The sequence below is a fragment of the Sminthopsis crassicaudata genome, chromosome 3 (genome assembly GCF_048593235.1).
Source record: "Sminthopsis crassicaudata isolate SCR6 chromosome 3, ASM4859323v1, whole genome shotgun sequence".
NCBI classification, from domain to species: Eukaryota; Metazoa; Chordata; class Mammalia; order Dasyuromorphia; family Dasyuridae; genus Sminthopsis; species Sminthopsis crassicaudata.
The window spans coordinates 182,666,852-182,690,410 of record NC_133619.1 but is presented as its reverse complement, the minus strand read 5'-3'; the positions used below and the strand labels follow the sequence as shown (position 1 = coordinate 182,690,410).

At 33.7% G+C, this 23,559-nt stretch overlaps 1 long non-coding RNA gene across 1 annotated transcript in view; it reads left to right on the top strand.

The window, feature by feature from the left end:
* Positions 1 to 22,254, top strand: part of LOC141560911 (uncharacterized) — a 177,147-nt gene extending 154,893 nt beyond the window's left edge. Inside the window, exons 2-3 of the long non-coding RNA XR_012487885.1 lie at positions 18,861 to 19,060; positions 19,917 to 22,254. This is a non-coding gene — a long non-coding RNA (uncharacterized LOC141560911). The remainder of the gene's footprint in view (positions 1 to 18,860; positions 19,061 to 19,916) is intronic.
* Positions 22,255 to 23,559: the final 1,305 nt, after the last annotated feature.

Genomic DNA, 23,559 nt, shown 5'->3' with positions numbered 1-23,559 from the left:
TCAATTTCTTCAACCATAAAAAGGATTATAATGTCTATAGCATCAACATCAGAGGGTTGTTGTGAAACTCACATGAGATAATATATATATATATATATAAATTATTTAGCAATTCAAAAAATACTCTATAAATGATAACTACTATTTATATTTTTCTTTAAAATATTTACCATTTCATCTGTCCCAGTGTGTTTATGATAATGTAACCCTATCATTTATACCCTTTGTTTTTTTGGTTTTGTTTGGTTTTGTGATTCATATACCATTCACTGATTCTATCACAGAGTAGTTGTGTAAATGTTGGCATATCATTTGATCTACCTGAACCTCAGTTTCCTTCACTGTCATGTAAAGGGTATGAGATAGAGAGGTAATCTCTAAAAATTCCTCTTAACTCTATGATATTTTGATTCTAATAGCCTATAACTTCCTTATGTTGGGAAAAATCTTATCATTTCCCTAACCTCCCACCTCTGGCAATTCCCTACTATTAATGGTCTCATTCTTCTACTTCCCGCCTTCAAGCTCCACTTTGTATATACTCTTCCCTGAGGATATCTACATGTTTTCAACTTCCTTTTCTTTCTACTTCACTCCTCAGTCCTTTTAAAAACCCTATTTTTCATTTCTTGACCCTTTTCAAGATGTTATCCTTTTTCTCTTTGAAAGATTTTGTCTCTTTCTACCATGGTTTTCAAGTTGAAAAGATGAAACTTCAAACTTTCCCCTTCCTCCCTCCCACATGCTTCTTCCCTTCTGTGTTTATTAAAATTATAACACAGAAATATAATTTCAGAGAAGACCTCTGGGTTTATCATTCCCAGCCCTCCTTCACAGGGAGGAAAATATACTAACTGCCTTTTAATCATATTGGCCTTATTATCATATAAGACAATAAACAGTCTCAACAGAGAAACCATGCATTCAGTTGGCAGTAGCCAAAGGTAATTTATTTACATATTAAAAGGGGAAATAAGAATGTCAGAAGATAGTGCCTGTTACATATATTCCTTAGTTTGATTTTCTTCTTACCTCTTCAGTCACTCTTCATGTTCTTGTTTTGCACATTCTTCTTCTTCTTAAAAAGTATCTACAGTATTTTAAGTTTCTTTTTCATTTTACTCTCATTTTCTTATGACATCAAAACAAATATACACAAACACACAAATCACATGCATACCCATAGACACCCTTGCATACACACACATGCAAATACCAGCATGCATACACATGTATGCATTCAGACATCTTCACATGCATACATACATGCATGCATTCACACATCAACATAAATTCATTCATATATTTCTAACACATACATACATACCTTGACTTTTCTATTTCTCCATTCTAATCACAATGTGTTTCTTTTTATGTGGCTAAAAACTCAGAGTTAGATTTTAATAGTTCGGTGTATTGTAATTATATATTTTTGTCTTTTCTTAACTGGTACATGTGAAACATCAGTCATTTTTCCTTTGATGATTCAGATGGTGCTTCAAGATTTTACAGCACTTTACAATCATCCTCAGCAATATTATTTTTCATTCTATTAGAGAAGTGCAAAGTGACAACTAATAAAGATTTCTGGCTAAAAGGATCTAGACTAAAAGAGGTTTTACTGCATTATTCACACATGTTTCATGTGAACTCCACTCCTTCCCTTTATTGTCTGAAAATGCTATTGCCCACACTGTTGCTAGTATTTTCTTGTTTGGGTAAAGGATTAGGAGAGAGAGATAATAGTCAATAACATGTAATGAAATAGCTGTTCTTTTGAGGGCCCTGCTTCTCCTCCATTTTCCCAATTAGTAGTTTACATTTTTTCTTTGCTTCCATTTCCTTTTGATTTTCATCTCTTTCTCACCATTTCATTTTATTATACTTCATACTCAATTTCTTACCTAGTCTTAATCACTGAATGGGCATAGCCTCAGATAAACTGAGATTTGGAAAAGGACTTTGTTTAAAAAAGATCAAAATCTTCCATTGCATTCAGGTCCATCTCCAGTCATCCTGATCTATATCTTGCCACTGGATCCAGATGACTTGGAGGAAAGAATGAAAACTGGTGACTTTGCACAGCTCTCCCTCATTTAAATCCAACTTACTTGCAACTCAAGACATCACTTTTCTGGTGTCATTGGTCCTCTTCAAGAATGAAGGACAAATGACAACAATAATGACTCACTTTATGGGCAGCTAGGTGACGTGGTAGATAGAATGCTAGGCTTGGAGACAGGAAAGCTCATCATCCTGAATTCAAATCTCAGCCTCATCTATGATTGGTCACTGAGAGAAAAAAGAATTACTTTATTTTGAGGGGTTTTTTTTTTCACATTTATTGCATCATATGTGAATCCTTTACATCATTCATTTTTGGTCAACTGAAATAAAGACTACCTTGTATTCAATATATTTTTGGTCTGACTGCTTTAATGGAATCTGAATCACCATAAGATATAAAGTTAGGGCTAAAAGGAACCCTAGAGGTCTAGCCAGCCTTCTTTTTCTATAAATGAGGTCAAGAGAAGTTAAGTGATTTGTCCTAGATCATCAAGCAACAAGTGACAGGATTGGATTTTGAACCAAGATTGTTGAAAAGGATGCTAGACCAGTATTCTAGTTACTATCCCTTGCAGACATAAGAAAGAACTATATTCTGCTAAGACATTTAGAAAAGAAGAGTAGAAACAAAGCAAATTCTAATGTAGAGAGAGAGAGATTAGCAATAAAATTAGGGTTAGGATAGGGTCCAAAGGGAAAATTTTAATAGATATCTATAAGATTGGTTCCATATAAACTCCCAACTACAGTTCTGTGCCATAGGTATGCTTCCATTATTTAAATAAATTCTAAAAGCTATATTTCTAGATTTTCCAGAAATTTAAGTATATGTGTCAAGATGCAGTCAAGATGCAACCATCTTCTTTCTCTCCTTCCCTTGTCATGCTTTCCAATTATTTGCCACCTTTAAGAAGAACAGTGAAGAGCTGAATAATGAAAATGCAACAAGTGATCTGAAACATTTCAGGAAAGTTGAATTAAAACCACTATAGGGAACACACACATACACACATACACACACACACACACATATTCTGTCATGCACAGCTACTTATAGCACTGGTTCTGCTTATTTTTTTAAATGTATTTGGAACTTCTTGGGTAGTGTTTCTACAAGTTTGGGCCATGAATTGTCTTTACCCATAAATTTTTATACTGGATCCTGAGATATCTTTTCTTGGAATGGGGGTGGAAAGAATATTCTTCAAGTAGATCTCCATTTCAGATACTACTTTTTCCTGACCTAAAGGAATCTAAGACTCACTCAAGATTCACCATAGTGAATGGACCTTTAAAGAATCCTCACTGAACCACTACACACCTGGCAGATTGGCTAGAATGACAGGGAAAGATAATGCGCAATGTTGGAGGGGATGTGGAAAAACAGGGGCACTGATACATTGTTGTTGGGATTATGAATACATCCAGCCATTCTGGAGCAATTTGGAACTAGCTTAAAAAGTTATCAAACTGTGCATACCCTTTGATGGGTCAAAGCAGTGTTACTACTGGGCTTATATCCCAAAGAGATCTTTAAAAAGGGAAAGGGACCTGTATGTGCAAGAATGTTTGTGGCAGCCCTCTTTGTAATGGCCAGAGACTGGAAGCTAAGTGGATGCCCATCAATTGGAGAATGGCTGAATAAATTGTGGTATATGAATATTATGAAATATTATTCTGTAAGAGATGACCAACAGGATGATTTCAGAAAGGCCTGGAGAGACTTATATGAACTCATGCTGAGTGAAATGAGCAAAATCAGGAGATCGTTGTATACTTCAACAATACTATATGATGATCAATTCTGATGGATGTGGTCCTCTTCAACAATGAGATGAACCAAATCAATTCCAATAGGGCAGTAATGAACTGAACCAGCTACACCCAGCAAAAGAACTCTGGGAGATGACTATGAACCACTACATAGAATTCCCAATCCCTCTTTTTTTGTCCACCTGCATTTTTAATTTCCTTCACAGGCTAATTGTACACTATTTCAAAGTACAATTCTTTTTGTACAGCAAAATAACTGTTTGTACATGTATACATATATTGTATTTAACTTATACTTTAACATATTTAACATGTATTGGTCAACCTGCCATCTGGGGTGGGGGGAAGAAGGGGAAAAATTAGAACAAAAGGTTTGGCAATTGTCAATGTTGTAAAATTACCCATGCATATATTTGGTAAATAAAAACTATTTAAAAATAAAAATTAAAGAAAGTTAAAAAAAAAAAAGAATCCTCACTGAAGCAACAATAAAATAATTATCACATTTTGTTGATTTATTTTGCTTTTAAGTTTGAGAAGTATAAGTGAAAAGGAGACTTGGACTGTCATTTCACTGAGAAATAGAAAACTAGCCAGTCTGGAAGATTTTTAAAATTATTGGTATTCTAATTTTGCATCAGAGTTAAAAAAAAAACAAAACAAAAAAACAGAGATTCTCAGAGAGTATGACACTAAATCGTGAGAGGTGAGACTGAAAACTCTTCTTATTTTTAGCTGAATAGGATTGATTAATAGTTTTGGAAACCACATTATCAATATTGTCATATTTTCTTCTGTATTCACTTCATATTGTTTTCAACTTCATGCATTATTTGTGAAATTATAATCCTTTTTTTTCCCTTTACAACTATATACCTTTGCTAAGATGAAAGATGGCTTTGATATGATAAAAGAAAGAAGTGAGATACTGGGAAATATTCTAGTTTATGATGGTAGCAATAGAATATCAAAATTCTTGTCCCTGAAAAATGGGATTTGGGTTTTAAATATCACAAACTATTCAATAAAAGGAAACCCTAAGAACTTTGGGTGTATTGCAAGTTCCTTGCTCTGAGTTGAATTAGATTCCACTTAACTTACTAGTCTTAAAAGTTTAAAAAGGTTAGATAATTTCCAGCTGTCTAGCACATCATAGCAGGGGTTTCTATTTGGGTTTTTGGGGGGACTAGATGACCTCTGAAATCCCAGAACTGAATTTCAGTTTTGAAATTCAAGAATTCTATGATTGTGTATAAATGGAAAAAGGATAACATAATCAAAGATCAACATATAAAAGTGGCAAAACCTTGCAAGAATAATGTCAGGAATACAAAAGTCTAAAAATAACTGATTCTTTTGCTTAATTCTAGGGACATTTAAAAAAGATTTTTGAAGAGCTATTTTAGCGGCAAGAAAAGAGATTGAACTACAACTTAGCTTGGATGAGATAATAAAGGGGAAAAAAATGAAAAGAAAATAGTGCCATTCAATTTTAAATTTGATTGCTTTCTCTACAAAGGAGAATTATTTCAAGTCTGTATAGGAAAAAAATTCATTAAAACAGTACTGAAATGTAAACTTAATAAGGTAAGTGAACACTTAGATATCCCCTATGTCTTCAAGTAAACACATTGAGTACCAAGCAAACTATAGTCTCACATTTTAGAAAGGATATTGACAAGCTGAAGCATCTCTAGAGAAGGGTTACCAGAAGGGTAAGATTATTCAAAATCACATCACAGATTTATTTAAAAGAGAAAAAGAAAGGTAGAAAAAGAGGAGAGAAGGAGCTGAAGAAAAGAGTTTAGCTGTGACAAGATAAGGACCTTCAAATATTTGTCATAAAGGAATAGACTTAATTTAATTGGGTCTAGAAGACAGAAGCAATAAGGGAGGCTTATGAACTTTATATCCCTATAATTAAACAGCAACAGGGCAGATTTTGGCTTAATATAAGGAAAACTTCTGGGCATTTTAATGCAAAAGTGCAAAAAGTATAATGGGTTACAGTAACAACAAGTGTAATGGGTTGCACCCATCTTTGGAGATCTTCAAATGAAGGATAGATGACCAGTTACTGGACATGTTTTAGAAAGGCTTCCTGTTTATGAGTAAACTTACTTTATTGTGAGTAAAGATCCCAAAGGTGTGTACAGAAATTAAGAATTTTCTTCAGGTTCACAAAACTGAAAGGCTTCAAACATGTAAGAAATATGCAACCACTATCTCCAATACTCTAAGCCCTCTAGATAGGAGAATTGTTTTGATCTTCTTTCCCGGGATGCAAAACTAGTTAGTTACAGTATTACCTCCTTCTACTGAGACTCTATGATTCCATGAAATTTTTCATTTAGTTGCATTCACAGATGTACTTTTAGCCAATTAGAAAGCCTACTGATTAATCTATACCTTCCCAACAAGATAATATTTATGTAACCAAATCTCCTCCTTATTCTAAGTCAAAGCATTATATGGCCTTGGATACAATATAACTAGAACAGACAGAACAGCTCCAAATGTAGGGATACATTTCTTTAAATTTTGGTAACAGATAGTCATGGAGAACTTTTAACTACCAACTATTCAAGAATCCATGATTTCTGCTTGTCACATGGTGCTCTTGCCATGATAATCTATAACCACCTATAGATATTTTTAAAAGACCTAATTCTTGTGTAATATTACCCTTCTCATAGAAATATTGTGAGGATTATTGAGATAATTATATTAAAAGCCATTTATATAAAGGAAAAAAGCACTCAATCTAAGGGGTAATTATTCAACATTTTATCATGGTAATATTGGAATGAGAGCAGAATCAACCTTAAAGAAGAGATTTTTAAAACTAAATTAATACATTAAAGCTTTTTATTTTTATGACACTTGGTTATGTGCACATATCTTAAGTAGGACATATTCAGTTGTTTGAGAAAAACAAAAACAATGACATTACAGAAAAAAAATCCTTGAGAACAAGATTTTCAAGTATAATGTTTTAGTATATTATGTTTTTGGTTTGTTTTCAAAATGAACTGGATATTTTTCCTCACTAATTTTTAATTTATAGGGGCTTTTGCCAAAGAGTAAGAAAAATCTTCAAATTCTTTTCCTGAATATTGATAGAATGGAAAATAAATATGGGCTCCCCCATGGGGCATTGAAATTTATCTATTTATGACACTACCATTGTCATCATCATCATCATCATCATCATCATCATCACTGTCATTGTCATCTAATGCCAATTCACTGAGTATATAACAACTTCAAAACAATCTTTAATCATTATGTAATGAGGGTATAATACAAGCACAATGCTTTTACTTGTTTGTCTAATGTCATAGAGATGTCATAGAGAATTTATGAAAAATTATACTCTATTTAAAATATTTTATAACCTAATGGAAAATAAAAAGAATATATAAACAAAACTATACTAAACAATAAATAATAATAGGTGACATTTACATAGGACTTTACATTATCTCAGTTGATCTTCATCAACCCTTTAAGATTATACTATTATTAACTATCTATACAGGAGAAAATTGTGGCTTTACTAGGATCATATACTTAATATCTAAAGCAGAATCTGAATCTAAATCCTTCTAACTTCAAGTCTAATAATTTATCCAATATGCCATTTTGCCTCTGGCTGAAATATAAGACATGTATTAATGCATAGTTGTTGTTACAGGTTTTGTCCTTCATTCCTGAAGAAGACCATGACATCACAGAAGTGATGCTATAACCTGCAATTGGATTTAAGTGAGGGAGGGTTGTGCAAGCTCATCCACCTCACTGTCCTCTCCAGAACCATCTGGGAACAGTAGTATTAAGATAGCTAGAAATGGCCCTAGATGAAGAGTTCCCACTCTTGGTCCTTTTAAACTATGGTCTTCAACAGGTTTCAGTTTGACTGAGGCCACACCCATTTAGTGAGTAAGAGTAGGTAGGTGTCTCTTGGCTTGACACCTTTGATCCTTAGCCCCTAGACCCAATGAGATAATGTTTGTAAAGTGTTATATAATGATAGAATGTTATTGTTACAGCAGTTCAACAAGTCTACTAAGAGATCAAGTCTTGATCAATAAAACACTGCAAAATTCCATCCCCCTCCCTCCTATGCCACCACTATCAATCTGCTTTATACTTGGGTTTAAAATCTTCCACAAGTTGTTTAGTTTGAGTAACTTTTGAGTTTTCCATTTTTGTTAGGAGGAAACTGTGGGTTCTGGATAAATTCAGAAATGTACCAGAACTAGCACCTAGGGAATGAATTAAAACTCCAGGAATATGCAGTTAAGGATAAAACCCCAAATGAGTAGTATCTGACTGATAAATTTCTTTCCTGCCGGAGCTCACTTCTTTTTCTTTAAATGTGTTTGCAACAGTGGGATCCATGTAAATAAGCAGACACAAGTCAGGAATGAGAGTAGCCAGATCCAGTAACACCTGGGATTTACTTCCTTTTTGTGTTTTCTCTTTTCTTGCCAGTGCCTCAAAGCAATTGAATAAGTCATAGTTAGTGTAGCTATCATATCTTTGCCACCAGTTCATACATACATACTAACATACATAATAAACCCAGGTGGTAAAAAAAATTAGTGTTAATGTCTCTTGGCTTCTCTGGGTTTTTTTAAAGTCCCAGTTAAAATCATGCCTTCAACAAGAAGTTTTTTTCTCAATCATCCTTAATGATAGTGCATTCCTTCTAAGATTATTTCCAATTTATGCTGTATATAGCTTATTTGTTTATAATTGTTTACATATTGCCTCCTCTTTTAGAATGGGAGCTCCTTGAAAAACAGAATCATCTTTTTTGCCTTACTTATACCTCCAATATGTGTTATTTGACTGACTGAAATATACTTGGATTTATAGGAATGGGGATTGGACCTGAGAGTCCATTGGCATAGGAGGCTGGGTTAAGAAACACACACCTTTCCCTGTAATTTACAGTCTTCAAGAGCTACAGAAAGAGACAACTTAAATTATATACACATATGTATATTTAGGGTGCCCCCAAAGTCTTAGTACTGTGTTAATGTAGTACAATGAAATGTGTACTTCAAAGATATACCAAGAACAAATGTACATTATCCTCCCTCTTCCCCACCACTAATCTCAAACATTTGTTATCCTCAACTTCTGCTACCAGTCCTGGTCTAGGTTCATTATGGATGCCTTCATCCTGTTCTCTTTCTCAGTGCACTACAGACAGAAATGGAACTTCCTAGAAAGACTTTAGTACAAAGGAAAAATAAAGTAAAAATAAATATTAAATTAACAGACATAGCATTGTCCAATTACAAAGAACTTCAAAACAACCTTTAATCATTATGTAATGAGGGTATAATACAAGCATTTCTTCATTTGCTTGTTTTATACAACTCTGAGACACTCTTGAGGACCATCTCCAGTCATCTTGATCTATATCTTGCTACTGGATCCAGATGGTTGTGGAGAACATAAGACTGGTGATTTTGCACATCCCTCCCTCAATTCAATTCAGTCCAGTTACATGTCATAGCATCATCTCCTTGAGGTTATGGTCCCTTTGAGAACAAAGGAAAAACAACAACAATAACACGACACTCTGAATTCATTGGTCCACTAATTTCATTTCAAAAGTGGCCTGACTGCTAGATGAATCCTGCTCTAAGTTTCATTTGGTCACTCCCTAAATTCACTCTTACTTCCTCAAGGCATTGATACTGAACTGGCTAGAAGAATTGTCCAAAAGTAAGACTTTCTGTTTCTTTTGTCTTGCTTTCCTATCCTCCAGATTAAATATCTTCATTTAAAAATAAAAAAACACACAGAGAGATTTAGGCCTGAGGGTTTTTTGTAGGGTTACATGGAATCAGGAGGGAGGCCCCAAGACCCAATGTCTCATTTTCAGATGAAGAAATTGAAAACATTTCTAGTCATATGAAAAAGTACTCTAAATCACTATTGATCAGAGAAATGAAAATTAAGACAAATCTGAATTACCACTAACTCACCTCACAGATTGACTAAAATGAAAGGAAAAGATCATGATGAATATTGGAGGGGGATGTAGTAAAATTGGGATACTAATATATTGTTGGTGGAAATGTGAACTGATTCAACCATTCTGCAGAGCAATTTGGAACTATGCTCAAAGAGCTATCAAAATGTGCATACCCTTTGATCCGGTAGGGTTTCTATTTGGCTTGTATCCCAAAGAGATCATAAAGGAGGAAAAGGCATCCAAATGTGAGAACATATTTGTAGTGGCAAGAAACTAGAAACTGAGTGGATGTCCATCAGTTGGAGAATGGATGAATAAGTTATGATATATGAATGTTATGGAATATGATTGTTCTATAAGAAACAACCAGAAGGATGATTTCAGAAAAGCCTAGAGAGACTTAAATGAACTGATGAAATGAGCAGAATTAGAAGATCATTGTACATGGCAACAACAATATTATACAATGATCAATTCTGATGGACATAGCTGGTTTTGTTTTGTTTTGTTTTATAGTTTTTATTTACCAGATATATGCATGACAATTGACAATTGCCAAACCTTTTGTTCCAATTTTTCCCCTTCTTCCCCCCACCACAGATGGCAGATTGACCAATATATGTTAAATATGTTAAAGTATAAGTTAAATATAATATATGTATACATGTACAAACAGCTATTTTGCTGTACAAAAAAGAATTGGACTCTGAAATAGTATACTATTAGCCTGTGAAGGAAATCTAAAATGCAGGTGGACAAAAATAGAGGGATTGGGAATTTTATATAGTGGTTCATAGTTACCTCCCAGAGTTCTTTCACTGGGTATAGATGGTTCAGTTCATTACTGCCCTATTGGAATTGATTAGGTTCATCTCATTGTTAAAGATGACCACATCCATCGAATTGATCATCATATGAAGTATATAATGATCTTTGGTCCTGCTCATTTCACTCAGCATCAGTTTGTCATGGTTGTTTTTAACAATGAGATGATTCAGGCTAGATCCAATGGTCTTGTGATGAAGAGAGCCATCTATACCCAGAGAGAGGACTGTGGGAACTGAGTGTGGATCGCAACATAGTATTTTCATTCTTATTGTTGTTGTTTGCTTACATTTTGTTTTCTTTCTCATTTTTTTGACCTGATTTTTCTTGTGCAACATGATATTTATAGAAATATGTATAGAAGAATTACACATGTTTAGCTTGGATTACTTACCATCCAGGGAAGGGGATGAGGAGGAAGGGGGAAATTTGGACATAAGGTTTTTCAAGAATCAATGTTGAAAATTATCCATACATATGTTTTCAAGATAAAAAGCTTTAATAAAAAAGATCCAATGTCTCTAATCTACCACCATGAACAGAGGAGCAAGGCAAAGACATCCAAACAAATTAAAACAAGCTTTTTTGAAGGCTTCCAAAGTTTTGACTACAGAGCCACTTGACAAAAATTCTTGCAACTAAATTGATGAAACCACAAAGATTCCATATACTGAACCAGGTATGGAATGTTTTTGCATCTCCAAGTCTTTCCATCATGACTCTCTGAGAAACATGTTACATAGCCTTCATTAGTCATATAAGTGAATCCACCTAAAATGTGCCATAACCCTGTTACATTATAAATAAAGGGTGCTATAAAGTTCTTCTTTGTAATTGGATATTTCTGTATTCTACAAAATTTACATTTATTTTTACTTTATTTTCCCTTAGTACTAAAGTTCTACTAAAAAACTCTTCCCCTTCTCTGTAATGCACAGACAAAGAGCAGAATAAGGACATCCATTTTGAAACTAGGCCAGGACTGTTCATGGCAATTGAGGGATACTGAATGAACTGCCATCCCAATAGCTTTCAAGTTCCAGCTAGTATACTAGGAATTTATCAGACTAAATTAAGTTGTTCTCCTCCCTGCCCACAGCCCTTTTCTTGCATACCCAAAAATAGATTAGCTTATTTCTCTATACACTGTGAGCATTCATTAAATAATACTTGCGTTCAGACTGACTAATTGGCCCAAACTCAGAGAAAAAACCTTTGGCCACCTCTAGACCAGAAGAGATCTCCTCTAATATCTACCATGCAGTACTTAAGAGATGTAGAAATGAGAGAAATGTGCCTGGTAGGAAGGAGATGCCAAATGGTATTTGTGCCAGGGCATATGCTTTGAAAACCAGCCCCTATATGTTTCCAGTTGCTTTTGCCACATAAGAAAGTGGGCAAAATTGCTTAAATAGCAGGCTTCTGAACTGCTGGCTTGCCTAACTTACTTAAGTAAAAAATTATTCCCTGGAATTGGAAAATAACTTTCCTTACAGTTATATAAGAAGCACCATATTTTTATGTAGAAAAGGTACTGGATTTTAAATCAGATAATCCTGATTTAATTCCAGTTCTATTATTAAATGTTGTTATGTCCTTATGCAAGTCACTTAATCAATTTAAAATATAACTTAGGTTCCTCATTTTAAGAAAGAACTATTGGATCAGATACTCCCTGAGATCACTTATAAGATGACTTTCTAATATTTATTTTGAGTCACAAACCCTTTTAACAATCTGGTAAAATTAATGGACCCTTTCTGAGAATAATGTTTTTAAATGCATAAAAACAGTTATCAAAATATTTTTATTCATTTTTCCAAATTATCCCCTCCCTCCCTCCACTCCCTCCCCCCATGACAGGTAATCCCATACATTTTACATGTGTTACAATATAACCTAGATACAATATATGTGTGTAAATACCATTTTCTTGTTGCACATTAAATATTAGCTTCCGAAGGTATAAGTAACCTGGGTAGATAGACAGTAGTGCTAACACTTTACATTCAGTTCCCAGTGTTCCTTCTCTGGGTGTAGTTATTTCTGTCCATCATTGATCAACTGGAAGTGAGTTGGATCTTCTTTATGTTGAAGATTTCCACTTCCATCAGAATACATGCTCATACAGTATTGTTGTTGAAGTGTATAGTGATCTTCTGGTTCTGCTCATTTCACTCAGCAACAGTTGATTTAAGTCTCTCCAAGACTCTCTATATTCCTCCTGCTGATCATTTCTTACAGAGCAATAATATTCCATAACCTTCATATACCACAATTTACCCAACCATTCTCCAATTGATGGACATCCATTCAACTTCCAGTTTCTAGCTACAACAAAAAGAGCTGCCACAAACATTTTGGCACATACAGGTCCCTTTCCGCTCTTTAGTATTTCTTTGGGATATAATCCCAGTAACAGCAATGCTGGGTCAAAGGGTATGCACAGTTTGATAACTTTTTGGGCATAGTTCCAAATTGCTCTCCAGAATGGCTGGATTCTTTCACAACTCCACCAACAATGTATCAGTGTCCCAGTTTTCCCACATCCCCTCCAACATTCATCATTATTTGTTCCTGTCATCTTAGCCAATCTGACAGGTGTGTAATGGTATCTCAGAGTTGTCTTGTTATCAAAATATTTTTAAAAAGAACCAAATTTATGGATCCTAGTTTAAGAACCCCTATCTAACAGCATTTAATCTTATATTAGATCTAGCCCTTTGATGAAATAGCAAAATTTGATATGTATGTTTACACTCATCTTTTACAAAACTGAACCAGTTTAAAAGTTAAAGCTGAAAGAATCAATATTTGGAAAGAGACCAAATTTAGTACAAACTTTTAACCTATTTGGCATAGGAAATCAATGTCTCTGTGCATTTGTGTGTGTGTGTGTGTGAAAGATAATTCAGAAAAAAAATGAGGAATTGTCTACACTTGTAAAGTTGCCATTTTGCATTATGGGAAAGAGAGGATATATAATAACACCTCATTTATCCAGTTCTTATGTACCATAGAATGAAGTGTTCTATAGAAATGAATTTTCCATATAGCAAAAGTTTACCATTTCAACTGCCAAAATGTTTTAAATCATTTTGCAGTGAATCCTTTCTCAAATACATTTTACAGTTTTTTTTCCTCCTTAAATAAAATTTATTTAACATAAATGGAAACTTTTCTTAATGACTAAGGGTTATTGTGAACAGCAGCTTTTCTACCATGTAGATATAGCAATTTTTTAAGGAATTGTGGAGATAAATAGAATTGTGTAGTCCTATGGCAAATAGTTCCAGACATAATTAAAAATAAACACTCATATTTTTTGTTTCAAGTTATAGAATGTTAAAGATGGAAGGGAATTTGGTTTTTCTTTCCTTCCATTTTCTTGGGGAATCAATTACCTTGTGTCAATCTTCTCACTTTGGTTACCACTAGCATGCTCCCTTCTTATTTGCTCCTTCTAGTTGATCACTGTCTGAGAAATTGAATAATAAAAAGCTTATTGAAATTAAATAAGATAAATAGATTCCAAATATAGGGGTGTATTCATTCTCCTATTAATTTCATAAAATCATGAGCTTGCAAGATTCTTTTGAAAACAACTAATTCAACCTTCATGCAAATCATAAAGCCCATAGATAACATTCCTAAAAAACACTTAGCATTGACTCTTTGTATGGAGACCTCCAACAAAGGGATACTCACTGTCTCTCAAGGAAGCTAAACTTTTAGATAGTAGGAAAGAAAATCTTCCTAGAAATCTACTTCCTTATGACTTCCTAATGACTTTTTGGTTATTGGTTGGTGGGAGATAGAAGAAAGGGACAGAATAGTACAGAGACAAGTAGAACCATTCTGATCCCATTTCCATTTTAACCTTCATTATTTGAGGGCAACAGCCATACCTTTCCCAAGTCTTCTTTTCTCCAGGTTAAACCTTTCCAATTGATGCAACTTATTTTATATGGTTAGATTTGGGGTCCCTTATCTGATCTTCTCTGGACAAAAGCCAGCTTGTCAGTGCGACACCCAGAACTGAATCCACCCCCTTTAAATGTTTCCTGACTGGACTAAAACACCATGTGACTACTTCTGCTTTTGTGTTACACACTATTATATTTATTATTATTATCAATTATTATATTATTAATGCCACCTAAAAACTATATGAACAAATAAAGTAGATGAGCTTCTGTCTATATTTCATGACAAGTATTTTGAATACTGAAAAATATATTGTTTGGTTGATTTTATTCTGAATTACTGAGGTTGCTGGATAAGGGAAATGTTAGATACTGTCATTAGGCTGACTTTGAAAAAAGATAAACTTCCTGCAGAATTGGTCATTTTCCTTGGCAAGACAGTTTCCAAAAACCTCACCCTACTCTGTGGCTGATTATTTTCATAGTAGTTACCTGCTTATCCTTCTCATGGAAAACAAGAAAGTCCCTCTCTTGGATAATAGGTATAGTTTAGCTCTCACTCTCATTTATATAATTTTATAATTTTATAATAGAATGACAGATAAAAGAACTTTCCTTTTATTGTACTAAATGCTATTTTACATAAAATAGACCATAATTCAGAATCTCTAATGTCTATGGAAAGGTTATACTCGTTACCATCCAAATAGGCTGAGCTAATAAAAATTATATTTGTTACAATCCAAATAGATTAACCGGCCTTAAGGGCTTAGCTATGTATTACACTTTTCAATTTCCTTATAATTAAATTAATATAAAATAGTCTTCACAAATAAATGACTGTATCAGAAACAGTTGAACTCTGTTTAACAAAAATAGCCACTCTATTTACATGTGCAGCAACACAGGTGGACTTGGAACACTTTTCTGCAAAGTGGAATGGAAATGTCAAGCTTAGTGGGACCATGTGGGCTCAAGATCCCTCACCTTTTTTTTACTTTGGCTTCAGCCACATTACTAACTAATAGCCAACTACAAACCACAGATGTCTCTTTTCTATTCTCCCTGGATTGTAGAGGTCACTTCAGCATATCTGCCTCTTCTTCTTTGAGTACTCTTTAGCTATCAGTCAGACTACATAGGCTCTGGTTGTGTGCCTTTGGTCTTGATATCCTAATATCTTTAAAAGCTCCTTAACAAAGGTTATACTGATAGTTCCATAGCTATATAGCCTTTTCAGAATGTTTTTTCCCCCTTCAGGAGTATTGCCTCTTCCAGCACTCATATTTTTTTGTTTTTTGTTTTGTTTTGTTTTTTCACCTCCTTTACATCAGTAAAATTACTATATGGATTTTGAAATCCTACTGTTTAGAGCCTTCACATTTCTTTAACCCATAAAGGGTTATGCAAGGATGAATTCTGTAAGATGATGAGGTAAGGAGGTGAAAAAACAAAACAAAACAAAAAAACCTCTCTTACAAAAAAATATCAGAGACCCCCAAATCTGCTGTAGGAATGGGGTCATGGTTCCCACAAAGTAGTTTGATAAATTTAGTTTCCCTCCTTCGTCTTGTGCTTCCTATCCCTTATGGAGTGTTTAAGAAGCAAAGTGTTAAGATGCTTGTTGTTTTTAAACATTAAAATTCCATTTCTTCAGCTATGAAAAACAAATGGCAAGATAAGCATGGGTCCCCAAACCTAAAGGAAGGAGAATCACTGAGGAAGGCAGGAAGCAAAAAATACATTTTGGAAAGCGTTGAGTTATAGCATTCCAAGAAATTTAAGAAATATAATGAAACTGTCACTCAAAGATTAAAACAGGCAAAATTCATATTAAACTTGGTTTTACAAGGACCTTAAAGCTAGTCAGAGAGGCTTCTCCTCCTGCTACCCCAGTTTAAAAGGGACACTTGTGGAGTAACTCACAAACCATTCTAAGAAGGTATCATTCCTTGAAGTGCATCTCTGATTTGATTGCAGCAATCACAGGGTTTAATTCAATAGTGCTATGTAACATAAATATATAATGATATAAATAGTATCACCATTCTTCCTACTAGCACACTGCCTTGTATTTTATGGTTGTTATTGTAACTGTGTCAATAAAAAACTGACTAAATATGCAAAAATCTTAATCATTCCAGAAGAGATTATTCAGGTTCCTTATTTCTCTTTTTGGTCTCTGCTGACCACTTTTTTGACATTCCATTACTCTTTAGTACTTCTACCATTAGGTGAAGAGGGGAAAAGGAGATGAAATTCAAATGGATCCATTTTGCCACTTATCAGCTGTTCTTGCTAAAGGTTTAATGAGACAGGAGGCCCAGAGGAATGACTGAACTATTTGGGGGAAGGGGGAGAAGGAAAGGCAACAAGGAAACAATATAGCTACCTATCAATTGGAGAACAGCTGAATAAATGATCTATTGATCTGTTGAAATGTGATTTTGTTATAAGATATGATAAATATAGGAAGATATGTATGAAATGATATACAATTTTAAAAAACAGAGGCTAACAACATATAAATTGGCTATTACCATTTAGTTAAAGCTTCCTTGTTCTTTGAACAAGTTGTTAGGTTGTTTCACTTGTTCTAATCCTTCATGATGCTATTTTGGAATTATCTTGGCAAAGATATTAAAATAGTTTGCCATTTTCTTCTCCAGCTCATTTTGCAGATGAAGAAACTGAAGGAAATATTGATAAGTGACTTAATGACTTGCCCATGATCTCACAATTAATAAGTTCATGAGACTGGTCCTCCTGACTCCAGGGCAGGAGTTCTATCTATTATGCTTCCTAGCTGCCCCCTGTCAAACAAGAGGCATTTCCCAATACATGTGTTTTCCTTGATTTTCCTTTCCCTATCTCCTAGCTTCCCTGACTTTCTTCTAAAATCCCATGTTCTGCAAGAAAACTTTCCCAATTCCACTTAATGCTAGTGCCTCCCCCCTAAGATTAGCTCCAATTTATCTCATCGATATTGTAGCTGTTGACATTGTTTTCCCCAGTAGACTGTGAGAACTTTGAGAGTTTAAGTACTAGTTCAGTGTGTGTGTGTGTGTGTGTGTGTGTGTGTGTTTAACACTTAGCACAGTGCCTGGAACATGATAGGCACTTAATGAATACTTGTTGACTTGACAATTGTAACAGTAAGAAATTCAAATTATACATTCAGTAAACTAGGCCAGAAATATATACATATATATACTTCCCTTCTAGCAGTTAGTGACTATCAAGGTCAAATTCTAGATACATTAACTGATTTCAGATAATTTGGATTAATTATTTTTCTTTGTCAAAAGTGAGGGTTGAATCAGAAATATATTTTCCAGAATTGACTGTAATGGCAAAATAAAAGGCATCACTAAAATATATAGAAAATAAATTAAAACCATTATATGCAACTTTGTGATAGGGGTTAGCAAATAAAAATATCATTTATTACTATTTTATTTTAATTTGTTGGTTTCCTACTTACCTGATAATTTTTCTATTACTTTCTTATGTTTTTGCTCATATAGTTGAAAAGCTACATTTGTCATTGGGAGTAAAAATAAAAAATAGAAAGAATGAAAGATAGACAAGTAAATGTATGTTTAAAGAAATGACTGCAGAAGTTCACAAGTGCCTTTTCAATGGGAGGAGGGAGGGAAGGAAGTGAAAATCTCAAATAAATCTCTTCAAAAAAAATTCAAAATTTTAAAAACATGTTAAAAATTGTTTCACATGTAACTGATAAAAAATAAAATATCAAATAAAAATAATTTTAAAAAAGAAATGTCTCCAATGAGATATCTAAATAATGTACAGATTTCATTTATTCATGCTTTAAATATCCCCCATTTCCATAGCTAATTCAGAGTTGGCTTCATATCTAAAAATGTTAAAAGTCTTCATTCAAAACATTCACAAAATAGCTGAGTAGATTGGTGATGCTAGAGATAGAACCTATTATTTCATTGGTACAGGAAACTTTCAGGTAAGAAAACTACCTGTACCATGAAAAGCTGAAAACTCCTCTGTGATTTATCATCTTAATGGACAACCTAAAACACTGAAAGGTTATGTGATTTGCCCATGGTCACAATGAGTTTAGCTATGAGCAGTTTTTATCAGAGATAGGACTTAAACTCAGATCTTCCTGGCTCAAAACCAGTCCTATATCATACTGCCTCTTTATGGAATGGTATTCTATAACTTATATTTTGTAATGTAGAAATTAAATATCTCAAATATTTATTTTCACACTTTCTCTTTCATTATAGTGTATACTGGAAGACACTATCTGGGAATATATGAAGTATATACCTGGGACTATGTGAAGAAGGCATCAGAATGGAGACTGAAAGTAGCTAAAACATTCTTGCCCTAGAACAGAATGATTGGTACCAATCAATCAACAGTTGGAAAGAAGAATCCAACAAATAAAGAAAGTTGCCACTGAATGAAGATGAAAAACAAAAAGGTTTTAGTTAATTGTGTGTGGGGGGTGGAATTTGAAGCAAGTTTCTTCAATAAATGCTCTATTTTATAAAATACATAAAGAACTGTTTCAAATGTATAACTAAAAGAGCCATTCCCTAATTAATAAATGGTCAAAATATATAAACAAATAACTTTAAAGTGAAGAAATCCAAGTTATATAAGGCCATTTGAAGAAAAAAAATGTTTCCAATCACTAATAATTAGAGAAATTAATTAAAGCAACGTTGAGGTTTCATTTCACATTCTTGAGATTAGTAAGACAAAAATAAATGATAATGGGCTGCAGGAAAATAAGAATATTAGTGCACTGTTGAAACTCTGATTTAATATGGCCATTCTGAAAAAAATTTGGAGCTATTCTCCAAGAAGATATTGAACTGTGAACCCTTTAAACCAATAATATCATAAGTAGACTTATAGCAACATTTGTGATAATAAAGAATCGGAAATTAAAGTGGGGTGATATCCCCATCAATTGAAGAATGGCTGAACAAACTATGGTATATGAATGAAATGTAATAGCATTATTTTGCTGTAAAAAATGGAGGGATGATTTCAGGAAGACTTGTCAATGAAATGAGCAGAATTAAAACAAGTTATACTGTAACATCAACATTGTAAAAATGTACAATTCAGAAACATTTTATAACTCTGACAAGTACAATGATCAATCACAATTCCAAAGGACTAATGATGAAAAATGATACCTACTTCTTGAGACAAAAGTAATGAACAAATGCATAATGAGCCACATTTCTGAACCTGATCAATATGAAAATTTGTTTTGCTTGACTGTGCTTATTTGTTACAATGATTTTTTTTCTTTTTCCCTCTAGGTTGGAGGATGGATATTGAAGAAGGAAAAAATAAACATATGTAATTTTAAAAAATAAAAATGTTGAGAGGAAAGTGATGTAGATCCATGATGTTAAGACCAGAGTTTCTCATGGGTTAGAAAGAAATCTATGAGATCAATGAACTTTTAAATAAAATGCTTGCATGAAAAATTGCTTACAAATTCTCATGCAAAACTTCCAGAGTGAAAACTAGAGAACTTTTACCAAAGCTACTTTTTTCCTCACTCACAATTTTCATGCATTTTAAAAAATTGTTTCAAAGCACTTTGAGATATATCATTCTTAACTATTTTTATAGACGTAAGAAATAAGAATAGCATAAAACCTTCCTGCTCAGAGTACTCATTGAGAACTATCATTCCAGAACCTGAATTCACTATGTGTATGCATCCATAAAGTTTCCTTTATATGTATATTACTCATGTTCCCTCAGATTTTCTTCTCTTGAATCTTAGAATGGTGGCCACCAGAACCATAACAGTGACATGTTGAGAATGTTTCTATGAGCTTTTCCATAAGCATATCTTCTAGCTGCCACCCAACCATCTATCCCTAAAACCTTAATGTTTCTTTTGCTTTTCTGTCACTCACTACTGTGATTATTTCGACACATATGGAATTGACTTACATCCCTGGTTTAAAGTATATCAACTCATCCAAATGATCAAAAGTTCAATATTTTGTGCTTTCTACTACACCATTTTTCTTCATAGATTTTGTTTTAATTGAATCTTATTTTTAACTAATGCTATAAGTCTAAGCTTCACTGTGATGTTCTTTTTCTCTAAATTGTAAAATCGTTCTCTGTGAGCAGATCCCTTGGGGAGCTTCTGGGAGCAGCCTTAGTTTCAGTTCAGTTCAATAATCCCAAAATGCAGCCAGGAGTTGAAGTCCTTTACTGTCTCTTTCCAAATCTTATTTCCTTCATTTGGGGCTCAGCTAGTTTTCTGGAGGCCTTCCTCTCTCCTTGATTCCCAATGTCTCCAAATCCAAAAGTCTGTCCTTCAGCCTCTAGACTCTCATCCTTCCAATGTCTCCAACCAGCACAAACATTGAAGTGGAAATGAATCTGACTCTGCCTCCGAGAGTGGAATTGTGGGCTTCTGTGTGCTTGGCCCTGAGTGTTTCTTGCTTATATGGTGCATACTGAGTATACACCAATCATTTCTTCACTAGGAAACCATTATTTGTTGTAGGATTGAATCAATGCTAAATTAGATTTAATCATTGTCTCCTCAATTCCACTCAGTACCTTGTTTCAAGTTCTGGCCCATAACATTTCCTTGTAGGATCAAATCAATTGTCTCTATTCATTCCAGTGACTTAGCACCTTGTAAGAATCCTAACACTTCACCATTGTCTCATCCAGCCTATGATTTCAGTTTCAAAGTATTTTTCCCATTCCCAAAATTGATCAATAGATGCTTATAATTCAGCTATGTACCTTTCAACTGCTTCATAAACTAAATATAAACAAATAAAGTAAAACCAAAGGAAATAATGAAATAGACAAATTAAAATAATAATGAAAATGTGTTTTTAATGTGTGTCAATAACTATAGTCAGTCTATGCATCCATAAATCTTTAAATGGCTTGTTAGTGGCTGTCAAATCTGAGTGAAACTTACCTCTGCAATCCTATGATATATGCAATACTGATATTTATAAGCATTAAATTTTTAGATCTGAAAGAAAGCTGAAGAATACAAGCTAGACTAAAAGAAAAATGAGTTTTCTAACTTAGCAATGGACAAAGGAACACCAGTGAAGTTATATTATCAATCAAATAGTAAGCATTTATTAAGTCCTTGCAATGTATCAGGGAATTACTAAGCCCTGGAGGCACAAAGACAAAAGTAAAACAGTCCCTGCCCCACAAAAATGTATATTCTAATGTAGGAGACATATTTACATCTAAGTGGATAACAAATATACATAAAATGAATAAAAGGTAGATTTGGAAGGGGATACACTGGCCATTGAGAGGAGCACTGGGAGGAAGGCTTCATGTAAAACTAAGTGCTTGAAGATGAGTCTTGGAAAAGCTTGGCATTTTCTCCCTTGCCATCTCAAATGAAGGTTTTTGTTTTTGTTTTGTATTTTTTTGTTTTTCTTCTTTAATGTGTGCACTTTTACTTGAACTGATAATGTCAGTGTACAAGCAAACTCTTCAACTTCCACAAATACTAGCACCAAAATCAAAGTTGTGAAATGTTCACTGTCATCTATATTGGGGACAGGGAGGGAATTTGGAGTCATTATTTATAGATTATTATTATTATTATTATTAAAGGAACAAGTATTTTTATTTGTAGTTTAAAGGACAATTATCTTTGTATTACACTGTTATGAAATTGCTTGTTTAATTTTAATTTTAATTTAAAACATAAAATGAATATTTTGGACAATTATAACAATGTCATTTCTCCAGATCTAATGATCTAATCATTATTTATACTTTATTAATACCCTTTGCTTTTATGATTGGAGGATGGAGGCATCAATGCTCCTATTGAAGGAATGAGGACAGGACAGCCATCTCTTCAGTCATTTCTTCTTCTCCACAGGAAAACTCATTTCAAATGGTTTTGACTTCTCTGTCTGTCATGTAGTTTCACCAGGAACCTCCTTTTCTTCCTCACTTTTAAGTTTTCTTCTTCTTTTTTTTTTTTTTTTTTGCATTATCTTGCCCCATTAGATTTTTTTTTCTTTTTTAAAAAGCTTTTTATTTTCAAAACATATGCATAATTTTCAACATTCACTCTTGCAAAACCTTGTGTTCCAAATTTTTTCTCCCTCCCTTTTCCCCACTCCTTCCCCTAGACAGCAAGTAATTTAAAATATGTTTAACATATTTAACATAACATAGCAATTTTTATACATATTTCCATAATTATCATGCTGTGCAAGAAAAATCAGATCAAAAAGGAACAACAAAATGAGAAAGAAAACAAAATGCAAGAAAACAACAACAAAAAGTGAATATACTATGTTGTGATCCACACTCAGTCCCCATAGTCCTCTCTCGGGGTGTAGATGGCTCTCTCCATCACAAGAGCATTGGAACCCGCCTGAATCACTTCATAGTGGAAGAGAGCTATGTCCATCACAATTAATCATCATATAATCTTGTTGTTGCCATGTACAATGATATCTTGGTCACTTAGCATCAGTTCATGTAAGTCTCTCCAGGCCTCTCTGAAGTTATCCTGCTGACTGTTTCTTATAGAACAATAATATTCCACAGCATTCATATACCATAACTTATTTAGCCATTCTCCAACCAGCATCCACTCAGTTTCCAGTTAAAAAAGAAAAAGTATTAAGGCAGAAAGTATAAAAAGGCTTTTTTAAGTATTACATTATTTATATGTAAAGCAATACTAGTACCTTCCTCTTCCCTCCCTCCCTATCTGTTCTATCTGTGCAGGACAGCCTTCACAGAGACAAGTAACTCTCTGTCACAACGTATTATACAATGTTCAGAATGACTATGAATGAGATGAGATGAGATCTTTCAAGACAGTCATGAAAATCAAATAAGGCTTCATCTACTTCTGAGTTTGAGTAGGCCTGAAAGACTTAAAGCATTGATTCAAGGACATACTTAAGTCCCCTTCCT